Here is a 15,336-nt window from a genome sequence, read left to right on the forward strand (position 1 = left end):
TGCTAGTGTAGCGGAAGCTAAAACCCTGGGTTCCTTTAAATCAGAGCTAGATAAGATTTTAACAACTCTGAGCTATTAGTTAAGTTCTCCCCAAACGAGCTTGATGGGCCGAATGGCCTCCTCTCGTTTGTAAATTTCTTATGTTCTTATGTTCTTTGTAATGTCATGTAAAAGCACCACCAAGGCAAATTCCTTGTATGGAAACATATCTGGATTCTGATTCTACATCCTTCATCAGTACTAGAAAACTTCCATCCAGCGTTGCATTTCACTTTGACACTGTCGCTTTTGAAACACTTTTCTGTGATCTAGCTCTTGTTTTGGTCGCCGACTATCATCCAACAAAAGGTTCATTTCAGCTCTCCTAATCTGACATAAACCACACTCACAAACACTTTCGGGTTACTGTGTCACCGGGAAGGGATGGACTCCGGTCGGGATGGGTTTCCAGCATTTCCTATCCTGGCTGTTCTCTTTAGGGACAAACACAGGAATGGAGTCTAGTGATCACACCGGAACCTGACTTACCTGAACGGAGATGTATGGAGCAGACTCTCATATGCGCAGCGATGCTCTGGAATGCAAGGTCTTTACGCCCCACCGCTAGAAGCTACGCCATCCGACGCCATTTCGTCAACTCTTCCACTTTTGCTCTTGTCTTTTCCAATCCAGAAAAGAGAAGAAACGTATACCGGTCCTGAAGATCGAAGAGAGACCCGAGTCGATATGGGGCCGCCGCTTAGCGGGTCGCCGTTAGCCGGGCCTCCGTGACGCCCCCGCTCAGAGTAGAATGCCCAGGGGCGTCGCAGCCACCGGCGTCCTCCCTGTCCTCCTGTCCTCTCAAAAAACAGCAATCATTTAAACAAACATGAGGGAAAATTCAAAAGGCAAAGATGAAGTCATGCCTTACCTCAGCACAGCTGCCCACCGCACAAACGACAGCGTGTCACCTTACTTTAAAAAAAAAGAAAAAAGGCGGGAAATGGGGGCCGCGCACGGACAGGGCCCCTCCCTCACACCACATGCGGCTAATTAGTTGGCCATCCAGAGGCACTCAGTCTATTAGTCACCCATTCAGTCAGTCAGTTCTGCCTTTCAACAACAGGGGGCAGTAGAGGTGCACCGTTCCCGGAAGCACTGCAATACCGGGTCGATGCCTGGAGGAGATGGGGCAAGCCCCACTTCCGGCTCCCTGTTCCAAAAATCCGTTTAATATGTGGTCCCCTCCATGGGGGACGTATCAAAATGACCTTTTCATACCAAAACAAAATGTAAATCAGCTCAAATACATGAATAATAAATATTATGCTTGTACTACTTACATTAACACATAATCACAATCTATAAGGCTGAAACATTCCCACACTATGCAAATCATGCCAACACAGTACAATAAGACTTTCAAAGATAATATTAAACAAATAGAACTACCCACAGAGTGTTCCAAAGTGCATTTTGCAATGTCTATACTTTGAATGTCAAATTACAAACTTCACATAAATCTGACATATTTACAAAGTACACAAAGATTAAGATGAGTTTGTTGCCAAACCAAATATATAAGAAATAATTTATTTGCCAGGAATTAAGTTTATGATATTGAATGAAATGTGTGAGCATGCCCCAGTTAGTGAAAGTGTGTCCCCTACCCCAAGACTCCAGAGGGTTAAAAAGGAACACATCCGCAGACTTCCAAGCTCTGCACTAGGGCTGAACGATATTCTGTTTTGACATCGACATCACGATGTGCGCGTGAGCGATAGTCACATCGCCGGAACATACGATGTGAAGGGTAGAAGCCCATTGTGTATTAAGAGAACGGTAGCACAGTAAACACGAGTTTGTTGTATGGCTTGTTGCTGGGGTGACATGCACGTTTCGCGTGCCTGCACAGTGATTGGTTCACTGTGTTGCTGCTCACCGCTCACAGCCAACATTCACTGCTAAAAATGTGCGAAAAAGAAAGTCGAAATCAGCTATTTGGGACTATTTCGGCTACAAAAAGGAGGATGTTGACCAAAAAGAGGTACTTTGCATGGAGTGTCATAAAGTTGTGGCCACAAAACATGGAAACACCACCAATTTGTCTGATCACTTAAAACGGCACCACAAAGCTCTTTACGACGAATACAAAGCCAAATCTGGATGTCAACCAAAACAAACAAATATTTGTGATGCCTTTGCCAGTGTGACACCTTACCAGAAAGGCTCTCAACGACAGAAAGAAATAACAGACGCAATAACGTTTCATATCGCTAAAGATATGTTGCCATTAAATACCGTCGCCAAAGAGGGATTTAAGAAAATGATCCGAACGCTTGACAGGCGGTATGTTATACCATCCCGCACATATTTTTCCCAAGTTGCAATAAAAGAGCTGTATGAAAAATGCAAATATAAGATTTAAGCAGAACTGTCGCACGTGGAATACTATGCAACTACAACAGACTTGTGGTCCAGCAGGACAACGGAGCCCTACATGAGTCTGACGGTCCATTTCATCACAGAGGACTTCGAGCTAAAAAGTCGCTGTTTGCAGACGGCATTTTTCCCGGAAAGTCATACAGCCGAGAATGTCGCAGAGGCCCTGAGAGAAGCGGTGTCCGCTTGGGGCTTAGATGAGACACGTCAAGTCTGTATAACAACAGATAATGCAGCGAACATGGTGAAAGCTGCCGATCTGAACAAGTGGACCAGGCTACAGTGCTTCGGCCACAGACTGCATCTTGCAGTTGGTGAGTAATGACCATGATCTTTATCCAAAATAAAAATAAATTTTTACTGAGCTGTTTTAATTAATAACCTGTCCTGAAACTGACAAAACTTGTAAAATGAATTTGTTGCATGTGTGTACGTAGAGCTTTAAAACGTAAGAAAAAATACAGACACTAAACATTTAATTTTAAACAAAAAATAGTTTTATGAGCACATTTGAGGAGCTCTTTTCCAAAACGCGATAACTCCATTTCAATAGTTTTCAGGGAAATTAATTGTTTTACCTAGACCCACACATTTTGTGAATATTCAATTTATCCTGTTAAAATGTTTTTTGCTTAGTCTGAACATGTTGAATAATGATTATTAAATCAAACAACTATATTGTTGTTGATAAATTCAAAGTAATTTTTTTTTTCTTTTCAAAACGCTATAAATCCATCCATTTTTCCCAAAAATTGATGGTTGTCTTTTTTTAAAAGTCTTTTGTCTTTTATTTTTCATGTTCGCAGTTATTAATAAACAATTAAAATGTCTCATTGCAATATTTTACATATTCCTAATCATTACTTTTGCTGGTTCTTTGTGACAGCTTTTAGGTGCCGTTTACATGAACGCGTCCTGCATCAGCACCGAAAACTTAGAGAGAGAGAGAGAGAGAGAGAGAATAAGATTTTTTTACTTATTTTGAGGAATTATAGCCTAATGAACAAACATCTGTTAAGAGCGCAGCCACGTTGGATTGCGAGAACGTTCACTAGGTTAAAATTAAGTTCGGCGCTTATTGGGGTTTGGAAAGAAACTGTATCTTGCAGTACATTTTAAACAAGGAAATTATTATTGGCGTTTATCGCGTTTTGGAAAAGAGCTCTTCATTTATTGTTTGAAATAAAGCAGTGTGCTTCAATAATTAAAGTTCGCAATGTTTTGTTTGTTTTCTCCGCTTAGAAAATGCAGTGAAAAAGGATGGCCGCAATGATCGTGCTATAGGAGTCTGCAAGAAGCTGGTGAGCCACTTCTCTCACAGCTGGAAGGCCAGCGATGCCCTGGCAAAAGTCCAGAAGGAACTCAATCTACCATCACATTGTCTCATCTCAGAATGCCAAACAAGATGGGGTTCCAGACAGATGATGATCAGCAGGATATTAGAGCAGCAGCAGGCTTTAACTCAGGTCCTGTCTGCAGACAAGAAGCTGCGGCATCTAATTCCAACCTGGCAAGATACAGATGTGCTGGAGTCTGTAAGCAAGTCACTGGGCCCAATGCTGGATTTCACTGATGCACTTTCAGGCGATGAATACGTCAGTGTCTCCTTTGTAAAGCCAGTTCTTCAGCTCTTCAACACTTCACTACTGGAAATGCGAGAGGAAGACACAGACCTGACCAAGAACATAAAGATGAAGATGCTGGACTACCTCAATGAGAAAAACGAAGATGATGATACTCAGAAGCTGCTAGATATGGCATCTTTTTTGGACCCCCGGTTCAAGATGGACTTCATCAGTGCAGACAAGAAGACCCAATTTAAGGCCAGAGTGGTATCACAGATGATGGAATGCCAGGAGAAATCAAGCTGCAGCACTGACGTGGAGCCCAACGTTACCAGTGCACCCCAGGCAAAGAAAGCAAAGAAGTCATTGGGAAGCTTCTTTAAACAGAGAGAAACTGAAACAAAGGGTGATTCCTCTCTGACCCTAAAGGATGCTTTGGAAGCAGAGTTAAACACTTACCTGCTAACACCTCCAATAGACAAAGAGGAGGATCCACTTGCATGGTGGAAAGTACACAAACTAAGCTTTCCTCATCTCGCCAGACTTGCCCGCAAATACCTGTGTATTCCTGCGACAAGCTCGCCGTCAGAGAGACTTTTCAGTACTAGTGGCAACATCGTCACTTGCCAACGAACCTGTTTCAAGCCTGCAAAGGTTGATAGACTTGTATTCTTAGCTGGAAACCTTGAGTAAGCAAAGCATACAGCATACATAAGCATGCATGATCTTGATCATGCTAAATAATACTCAGTTTAGAGGTTTTATTTCATTTTGTTTAGCCATGATTATGATGATGACCAACACGGTTTTACTTTGGCACTTTTGCTAAGAAAAGTTGACTTAAAAACAAAAGATTGTGAACCAAAATGCTTATAAGTTGTTTTATAAGAAAATATATATTTAAGTTATGTTATGAACCAATCAGGGGGGTTGGTGTTGCAAAGCTGCTGTTTAAATGTGTTCAGCTTTTCTGTTTACAGGAATATGTTCTCTAATCTGTTTAGAAGATTTAATACAAAATATATAAAAATTTTATTTCATTTAGTTTATTTCATATATTTAGCCATGATTATAATGACCAACACCAACACTGTTTTACTTTGGCACTTTGGCTAAGAAAAGTCGACTTAAAAGATTGTGAACCAAAATGCTTATAAGTTGTTTTATAAAAAATATATTTATTTTAAGTTATATTGTTGTAAATCAATCAGGGGGGTTGGTGTAAAGCTGCTGTTTTATTTAAAAATGTGTTCTGCTTTTGTGTTTACAGAAATGTTCTAATTTTGGAATAAAATATTAAGTAACCTTTTTGTCACTTGTAATGAAGCTTGCTTATTAGTGAAATTATTAATATGTAATTATTGGTAATTATTGACTTTAGCCTGGATTGATGGCTCTCAATATCGCAATATATATCGTTTGGAAAAAAATATCGCAATGTAATTTTTTTCCAATATCGTGCAGCCCTACTCTGCACAAGGGTCGGGCTAAAACGGCATCATACACCTTCCCAAGACACATAAAATCAGTAAGCTTGGGAATGAAATAGGTTAATCGCACAATAAACAGCACAACAGATCAAATAAAATGCTAATAAATGTTAATAATGTTAATATTGATGAATAAGTGCTACAGTGATCAACCAAAACAGTGCTCAGTAAAATCTTTACGTGCCATTAAATAAAATCCATACCAAATAAAACACACACACAGAAAAACAAAGCACACTTACCTAAAACCCGATGTGTCCTCTGTGTGCTTCAGGAAAGTGCATCACGTCAACCCTGTAGGATGGAGTGTCACCACCTAGACGTACCGGGGCAGCTTTCGCCTAGGATCAAGGCAGTTGGATGGATGTCAACTTACCTCTGGGGGTAGGTCGTTTAGGTAGATGGCTGCTTCCTTCTGGGGGCTGGGGGTTTGGGTGAATGTCAGCTTACTTCTGTGATCAGGGTCTTTGGGTGAAAGTGAGCTTACCTCTGGGGTCAGGGGGTTGAGTTGAAAGCAGCTTGCCTCTGGGGTTGGAACATTTGGGTGGATGTGAGCTTACATGAGGGGCCTGCATTTTTGGGTGGACAGCAGTTTGCCTCTGAGATCGTCTGCCGCCGCCCCCCAACTTTCACAGCCAGGACCCCCTCCCTTCCCTAAGGTAGAATAATTCAGACATCCCAACCTGCAAAAACTCAGTTCAGGGAGGTGCCCCCAACCGCCCGACAAGGAGTGAGATGTACAGTAACTTCAACAAACTTGATTTCACAGTTTAATTTCTTCATTAATTTCCTCTAGTCAGCGCACTAAATTACGAAGGTCAATATTATGTATTATTTTGACAATAATATAAGTAGATTATTTTACCATTTATGCAAATTCCTTAATTATATCCCATTGCTTCTTTACAAAAGTCTTCAAGGAGTCTTTCATGACAGCATTGGCAACTAACCAAGTGTCTAACTAGTGTTGACCTGAATAATACAGCACATGAAATGACACTTGTTAAACTCACCTCAACATGCATTTTACAGTCGTTTAAACCGTTATGAGCAATGCTCGTATTACGGTGGCCCCTAGAGACAAAACACACACAAAAGAAAAAGCAGAAACAAAATGAAAATGCGCAGCAAATTAAAAAAACACACAAAAGAAAAAGCAGAAACAAAATGAAAATGCGCAGCAAATTAAAAAAACACACGCAAAAGAAAAAGCAGAAACAAAATGAAAATGCGCAGCAAGTTAAAAAAACACACGCAAAAGAAAAAGCAGAAACAAAATGAAAATGCGCTGCAAATGAAAAAACACACACAAAAGAAAAAGCAGAAACAAAATGAAAATGCGCAGCAAATTAAAAAAACACACGCAAAAGAAAAAGCAGAAACAAAATGAAAATGCGCAGCAAATTAAAAAAACACACAAAAGAAAAAGCAGAAACAAAATGAAAATGCGCAGCAAATTAAAAAAACACACGCAAAAGAAAAAGCAGAAACAAAATGAAAATGCGCAGCAAGTTAAAAAAAACACACGCAAAAGAAAAAGCAGAAACAAAATGAAAATGCGCTGCAAATGAAAAAACACACACAAAAGAAAAAGCAGAAACAAAATGAAAATGCGCAGCAAATTAAAAAAACACACGCAAAAGAAAAAGCAGAAACAAAATGAAAATGCGCAGCAAGTTAAAAAAACACACGCAAAAGAAAAAGCAGAAACAAAATGAAAATGCGCTGCAAATGAAAAAACACACACAAAAGAAAAAGCAGAAACAAAATGAAAATGCGCAGCAAGTTAAAAAAACACACGCAAAAGAAAAAGCAGAAACAAAATGAAAATGCGCAGCAAGTTAAAAAAACACACGCAAAAGAAAAAGCAGAAACAAAATGAAAATGCGCAGCAAGTAGACAATCCCAAACTGGAAGTGCTCCACCACCCTAGGGGGCGCGGTGAGCTCATGTGGCACAGTCGCTACACAGTAGTGATGGGAAGTTCGACTGAATTAACTGATTTGATTCTTTCGAGCTGTCCGTTGTAATGAATCGATTCTAAAATCGATTCTGTGATTCACTTTTTTTTCCGTCTTTTTTGCGCCTGACCGTATGAGTCAACGAATCATGGGATCGGATAATAAATCAAACGGTGTATCAAGGTTACGTTATTTGACTGAAAGATGGGGCTGGTGTTCAACAAAAATGTTCAGCTTGACTATTCACAATAAAAAAAACAATATATAAAAAGCAGAAAGGGTGTCGATGTTGAATAAACACGCGTGTATATATAGTTCTTATTTTCTTGACTTTAGCCAAATTCATGTGCATGAGTATCAAGGACTACATCACAGTTAACAACTGCAATATTACCAATACAATCACACACACATACAATGAGCATGAGTAAACTTGCATACGTTGTTGTGTAAACGTCAAAGTTAATAAATATCTTTGGCTTTTGATGAAAGACATATGGTTTTATTATGCAGAAATGCAATAATTTACTGTTGTGAACGCCGCAATGGCTCTTGGGATCGGTTCGCAAACCATCCGTTTGACTTGCCGACGGAGTGTCCGAGAGTCCGTTCGATGAACAAATCGAACTTACGGTTTTCGGACACTCGGTCGGTGACTAAAACGAATGGTTTGCGAACCGATCCCAAGAGCCCTCGCCGCCTCGCGGCATTTGCTGCGGAAATGCAGTTACGCTGTTGAAAGGAATAAAATTAACGCAGCTGTTCACAGGGCTGTCAACTTTGGTCAGCCGGTTGGCCAGAGATTTTCCATTTCAGACAAGTCCGCACACGCATTTACACCTTTGTGACAGTTTTATTCCCTTGTAAATGGTCTGTAGGGTTTGCAAACTACCCCAACGCTTTTGCTGCAGCTAATTTTAGGTTTATAATGTAATAATATAAATTTGCAGTAAGATTTCTTGCACGAGCGTGAGAATCCGAAAGCGTGAGTGTCACGCCAGATGCGTGAGAGTTGGCAGCCCTGTGTTCATTTATCACAACAGTAAATTATTGCATTTCTGCATAATAAAACCATATGTCTTTCATCAAAAACCAAATATATTTATTAACTTTGACGTTTACACAACAACGTATGCAAGTTTTCTCATGCTCATTGTATGTGTATGTGTGATTGTATTGGTAATATTTCAATTGTTGTTAACTGTGATGTAGTCCTTGATACTCATGCACATGAATTTGGCTAAAGTCAAGAAAATAAGAACTATATATACACGCGTGTTTATTCAACATCGACACCCTTTCTGCTTTTTATATATTGTTTTTTTTATTGTGAATAGTCAAGCTGAACATTTTTGTTGAACACCAGCCCCATCTTTCAGTCAAATAACGTAACCTTGATACACCGTTTGATTTATTATCCGATCCCATGATTCGTTGACTCATACGGTCAGGCGCAAAAAAGACGGAAAAAAAAGTGAATCACAGAATCGATTTTAGAATCGATTCATTACAACGGACAGCTCGAAAGAATCAAATCAGTTAATTCAGTCGAACTTCCCATCACTACTGTGTAGCGACTGTGCCACATGAGCTCACCGCGCCCCCTAGGGTGGTGGAGCACTTCCGGTTTGGGATTGTCTACTTGCTGCGCATTTTCATTTTGTTTCTGCTTTTTCTTTTGCGTGTGTTTTTTTAACTTGCTGCGCATTTTCATTTTGTTTCTGCTTTTTCTTTTGCGTGTGTTTTTTTAACTTGCTGCGCATTTTCATTTTGTTTCTGCTTTTTCTTTTGTGTGTGTTTTTTCATTTGCAGCGCATTTTCATTTTGTTTCTGCTTTTTCTTTTGCGTGTGTTTTTTTAACTTGCTGCGCATTTTCATTTTGTTTCTGCTTTTTCTTTTGTGTGTGTTTTTTCATTTGCAGCGCATTTTCATTTTGTTTCTGCTTTTTCTTTTGCGTGTGTTTTTTTAACTTGCTGCGCATTTTCATTTTGTTTCTGCTTTTTCTTTTGCGTGTGTTTTTTTAATTTGCTGCGCATTTTCATTTTGTTTCTGCTTTTTCTTTTGTGTGTGTTTTTTCATTTGCAGCGCATTTTCATTTTGTTTCTGCTTTTTCTTTTGCGTGTGTTTTTTTAACTTGCTGCGCATTTTCATTTTGTTTCTGCTTTTTCTTTTGCGTGTGTTTTTTTAACTTGCTGCGCATTTTCATTTTGTTTCTGCTTTTTCTTTTGTGTGTGTTTTTTCATTTGCAGCGCATTTTCATTTTGTTTCTGCTTTTTCTTTTGCGTGTGTTTTTTTAACTTGCTGCGCATTTTCATTTTGTTTCTGCTTTTTCTTTTGCGTGTGTTTTTTTAATTTGCTGCGCATTTTCATTTTGTTTCTGCTTTTTCTTTTGTGTGTTTTTTTAATTTGCTGCGCATTTTCATTTTGTTTCTGCTTTTTCTTTTGTGTGTGTTTTGTCTCTAGGGGCCACCGTAATTTCAGCATTGCTCATGACGGTTTAAACGACTGTAAAATGCATGTTGAGGTGAGTTTAACAAGTGTCATTTCATGTGCTGTATTATTCAGGTCAACACTAGTTAGACACTTGGTTAGTTGCCAATGCTGTCATGAAAGACTCCTTGAAGACTTTTGTAAAGAAGCAATGGGATATAATTAAGGAATTTGCATAAATGGTAAAATAATCTACTTATATTATTGTCAAAATAATACATAATATTGACCTTCGTAATTTAGTGCGCTGACTAGAGGAAATTAATGAAGAAATTAAACTGTGAAATCAAGTTTGTTGAAGTTACTGTACATCTCACTCCTTGTCGGGCGGTTGGGGGCACCTCCCTGAACTGAGTTTTTGCAGGTTGGGATGTCTGAATTATTCTACCTTAGGGAAGGGAGGGGGTCCTGGCTGTGAAAGTTGGGGGGCGGCGGCAGACGATCTCAGAGGCAAACTGCTGTCCACCCAAAAATGCAGGCCCCTCATGTAAGCTCACATCCACCCAAATGTTCCAACCCCAGAGGCAAGCTGCTTTCAACTCAACCCCCTGACCCCAGAGGTAAGCTCACTTTCACCCAAAGACCCTGATCACAGAAGTAAGCTGACATTCACCCAAACCCCCAGCCCCCAGAAGGAAGCAGCCATCTACCTAAACGACCTACCCCCAGAGGTAAGTTGACATCCATCCAACTGCCTTGATCCTAGGCGAAAGCTGCCCCGGTACGTCTAGGTGGTGACACTCCATCCTACAGGGTTGACGTGATGCACTTTCCTGAAGCACACAGAGGACACATCGGGTTTTAGGTAAGTGTGCTTTGTTTTTCTGTGTGTGTGTTTTATTTGGTATGGATTTTATTTAATGGCACGTAAAGATTTTACTGAGCACTGTTTTGGTTGATCACTGTAGCACTTATTCATCAATATTAACATTATTAACATTTATTAGCATTTTATTTGATCTGTTGTGCTGTTTATTGTGCGATTAACCTATTTCATTCCCAAGCTTACTGATTTTATGTGTCTTGGGAAGGTGTATGATGCCGTTTTAGCCCGACCCTTGTGCAGAGTAGGGCTGCACGATATTGGAAAAAAATTACATTGCGATATTTTTTTCCAAACGATATATATTGCGATATTGAGAGCCATCAATCCAGGCTAAAGTCAATAATTACCAATAATTACATATTAATAATTTCACTAATAAGCAAGCTTCATTACAAGTGACAAAAAGGTTACTTAATATTTTATTCCAAAATTCGAACATTTCTGTAAACACAAAAGCAGAACACATTTTTAAATAAAACAGCAGCTTTACACCAACCCCCCTGATTGATTTACAACAATATAACTTAAAATAAATATATTTTTTATAAAACAACTTATAAGCATTTTGGTTCACAATCTTTTAAGTCGACTTTTCTTAGCCAAAGTGCCAAAGTAAAACAGTGTTGGTGTTGGTCATTATAATCATGGCTAAATATATGAAATAAACTAAATGAAATAAAATTTTTATATATTTTGTATTAAATCTTCTAAACAGATTAGAGAACATATTCCTGTAAACAGAAAAGCTGAACACATTTAAACAGCAGCTTTGCAACACCAACCCCCCTGATTGGTTCATAACATAACTTAAATATATATTTTCTTATAAAACAACTTATAAGCATTTTGGTTCACAATCTTTTGTTTTTAAGTCAACTTTTCTTAGCAAAAGTGCCAAAGTAAAACCGTGTTGGTCATCATCATAATCATGGCTAAACAAAATGAAATAAAACCTCTAAACTGAGTATTATTTAGCATGATCAAGATCATGCATGCTTATGTATGCTGTATGCTTTGCTTACTCAAGGTTTCCAGCTAAGAATACAAGTCTATCAACCTTTGCAGGCTTGAAACAGGTTCGTTGGCAAGTGACGATGTTGCCACTAGTACTGAAAAGTCTCTCTGACGGCGAGCTTGTCGCAGGAATACACAGGTATTTGCGGGCAAGTCTGGCGAGATGAGGAAAGCTTAGTTTGTGTACTTTCCACCATGCAAGTGGATCCTCCTCTTTGTCTATTGGAGGTGTTAGCAGGTAAGTGTTTAACTCTGCTTCCAAAGCATCCTTTAGGGTCAGAGAGGAATCACCCTTTGTTTCAGTTTCTCTCTGTTTAAAGAAGCTTCCCAATGACTTCTTTGCTTTCTTTGCCTGGGGTGCACTGGTAACGTTGGGCTCCACGTCAGTGCTGCAGCTTGATTTCTCCTGGCATTCCATCATCTGTGATACCACTCTGGCCTTAAATTGGGTCTTCTTGTCTGCACTGATGAAGTCCATCTTGAACCGGGGGTCCAAAAAAGATGCCATATCTAGCAGCTTCTGAGTATCATCATCTTCGTTTTTCTCATTGAGGTAGTCCAGCATCTTCATCTTTATGTTCTTGGTCAGGTCTGTGTCTTCCTCTCGCATTTCCAGTAGTGAAGTGTTGAAGAGCTGAAGAACTGGCTTTACAAAGGAGACACTGACGTATTCATCGCCTGAAAGTGCATCAGTGAAATCCAGCATTGGGCCCAGTGACTTGCTTACAGACTCCAGCACATCTGTATCTTGCCAGGTTGGAATTAGATGCCGCAGCTTCTTGTCTGCAGACAGGACCTGAGTTAAAGCCTGCTGCTGCTCTAATATCCTGCTGATCATCATCTGTCTGGAACCCCATCTTGTTTGGCATTCTGAGATGAGACAATGTGATGGTAGATTGAGTTCCTTCTGGACTTTTGCCAGGGCATCGCTGGCCTTCCAGCTGTGAGAGAAGTGGCTCACCAGCTTCTTGCAGACTCCTATAGCACGATCATTGCGGCCATCCTTTTTCACTGCATTTTCTAAGCGGAGAAAACAAACAAAACATTGCGAACTTTAATTATTGAAGCACACTGCTTTATTTCAAACAATAAATGAAGAGCTCTTTTCCAAAACGCGATAAACGCCAATAATAATTTCCTTGTTTAAAATGTACTGCAAGATACAGTTTCTTTCCAAACCCCAATAAGCGCCGAACTTAATTTTAACCTAGTGAACGTTCTCGCAATCCAACGTGGCTGCGCTCTTAACAGATGTTTGTTCATTAGGCTATAATTCCTCAAAATAAGTAAAAAAATCTTATTCTCTCTCTCTCTCTCTCTCTCTAAGTTTTCGGTGCTGATGCAGGACGCGTTCATGTAAACGGCACCTAAAAGCTGTCACAAAGAACCAGCAAAAGTAATGATTAGGAATATGTAAAATATTGCAATGAGACATTTTAATTGTTTATTAATAACTGCGAACATGAAAAATAAAAGACAAAAGACTTTTAAAAAAAGACAACCATCAATTTTTGGGAAAAATGGATGGATTTATAGCGTTTTGAAAAGAAAAAAAAAATTACTTTGAATTTATCAACAACAATATAGTTGTTTGATTTAATAATCATTATTCAACATGTTCAGACTAAGCAAAAAACATTTTAACAGGATAAATTGAATATTCACAAAATGTGTGGGTCTAGGTAAAACAATTAATTTCCCTGAAAACTATTGAAATGGAGTTATCGCGTTTTGGAAAAGAGCTCCTCAAATGTGCTCATAAAACAATTTTTTGTTTAAAATTAAATGTTTAGTGTCTGTATTTTTTCTTACGTTTTAAAGCTCTACGTACACACATGCAACAAATTCATTTTACAAGTTTTGTCAGTTTCAGGACAGGTTATTAATTAAAACAGCTCAGTAAAAATTTATTTTTATTTTGGATAAAGATCATGGTCATTACTCACCAACTGCAAGATGCAGTCTGTGGCCGAAGCACTGTAGCCTGGTCCACTTGTTCAGATCGGCAGCTTTCACCATGTTCGCTGCATTATCTGTTGTTATACAGACTTGACGTGTCTCATCTAAGCCCCAAGCGGACACCGCTTCTCTCAGGGCCTCTGCGACATTCTCGGCTGTATGACTTTCCGGGAAAAATGCCGTCTGCAAACAGCGACTTTTTAGCTCGAAGTCCTCTGTGATGAAATGGACCGTCAGACTCATGTAGGGCTCCGTTGTCCTGCTGGACCACAAGTCTGTTGTAGTTGCATAGTATTCCACGTGCGACAGTTCTGCTTAAATCTTATATTTGCATTTTTCATACAGCTCTTTTATTGCAACTTGGGAAAAATATGTGCGGGATGGTATAACATACCGCCTGTCAAGCGTTCGGATCATTTTCTTAAATCCCTCTTTGGCGACGGTATTTAATGGCAACATATCTTTAGCGATATGAAACGTTATTGCGTCTGTTATTTCTTTCTGTCGTTGAGAGCCTTTCTGGTAAGGTGTCACACTGGCAAAGGCATCACAAATATTTGTTTGTTTTGGTTGACATCCAGATTTGGCTTTGTATTCGTCGTAAAGAGCTTTGTGGTGCCGTTTTAAGTGATCAGACAAATTGGTGGTGTTTCCATGTTTTGTGGCCACAACTTTATGACACTCCATGCAAAGTACCTCTTTTTGGTCAACATCCTCCTTTTTGTAGCCGAAATAGTCCCAAATAGCTGATTTCGACTTTCTTTTTCGCACATTTTTAGCAGTGAATGTTGGCTGTGAGCGGTGAGCAGCAACACAGTGAACCAATCACTGTGCAGGCACGCGGAACGTGCATGTCACCCCAGCAACAAGCCATACAACAAACTCGTGTTTACTGTGCTACCGTTCTCTTAATACACAATGGGCTTCTACCCTTCACATCGTATGTTCCGGCGATGTGACTATCGCTCACGCGCACATCGTGATGTCGATGTCAAAACAGAATATCGTTCAGCCCTAGTGCAGAGCTTGGAAGTCTGCGGATGTGTTCCTTTTTAACCCTCTGGAGTCTTGGGGTAGGGGACACACTTTCACTAACTGGGGCATGCTCACACATTTCATTCAATATCATAAACTTAATTCCTGGCAAATAAATTATTTCTTATATATTTGGTTTGGCAACAAACTCATCTTAATCTTTGTGTACTTTGTAAATATGTCAGATTTATGTGAAGTTTGTAATTTGACATTCAAAGTATAGACATTGCAAAATGCACTTTGGAACACTCTGTGGGTAGTTCTATTTGTTTAATATTATCTTTGAAAGTCTTATTGTACTGTGTTGGCATGATTTGCATAGTGTGGGAATGTTTCAGCCTTATAGATTGTGATTATGTGTTAATGTAAGTAGTACAAGCATAATATTTATTATTCATGTATTTGAGCTGATTTACATTTTGTTTTGGTATGAAAAGGTCATTTTGATACGTCCCCCATGGAGGGGACCACATATTAAACGGATTTTTGGAACAGGGAGCCGGAAGTGGGGCTTGCCCCATCTCCTCCAGGCATCGACCCGGTATTGCAGTGCTTCCGGGAACGGTGCACCTCTA

At 39.4% G+C, this 15,336-nt stretch overlaps 2 pseudogenes; one reads left to right on the forward strand and one right to left on the reverse strand.

Annotated features, from left to right (window-relative positions):
* Positions 1–1,112: 1,112 nt before the first annotated feature.
* LOC140582537 (U2 spliceosomal RNA) lies at positions 1,113–1,345 on the reverse strand (annotated as a pseudogene).
* A 13,758-nt stretch (positions 1,346–15,103) lies between these two features.
* LOC140582538 (U2 spliceosomal RNA) lies at positions 15,104–15,336 on the forward strand (annotated as a pseudogene).

The sequence above is a fragment of the Paramormyrops kingsleyae genome, chromosome 24 (genome assembly GCF_048594095.1).
Source record: "Paramormyrops kingsleyae isolate MSU_618 chromosome 24, PKINGS_0.4, whole genome shotgun sequence".
Taxonomy (NCBI): domain Eukaryota; kingdom Metazoa; phylum Chordata; class Actinopteri; order Osteoglossiformes; family Mormyridae; genus Paramormyrops; species Paramormyrops kingsleyae.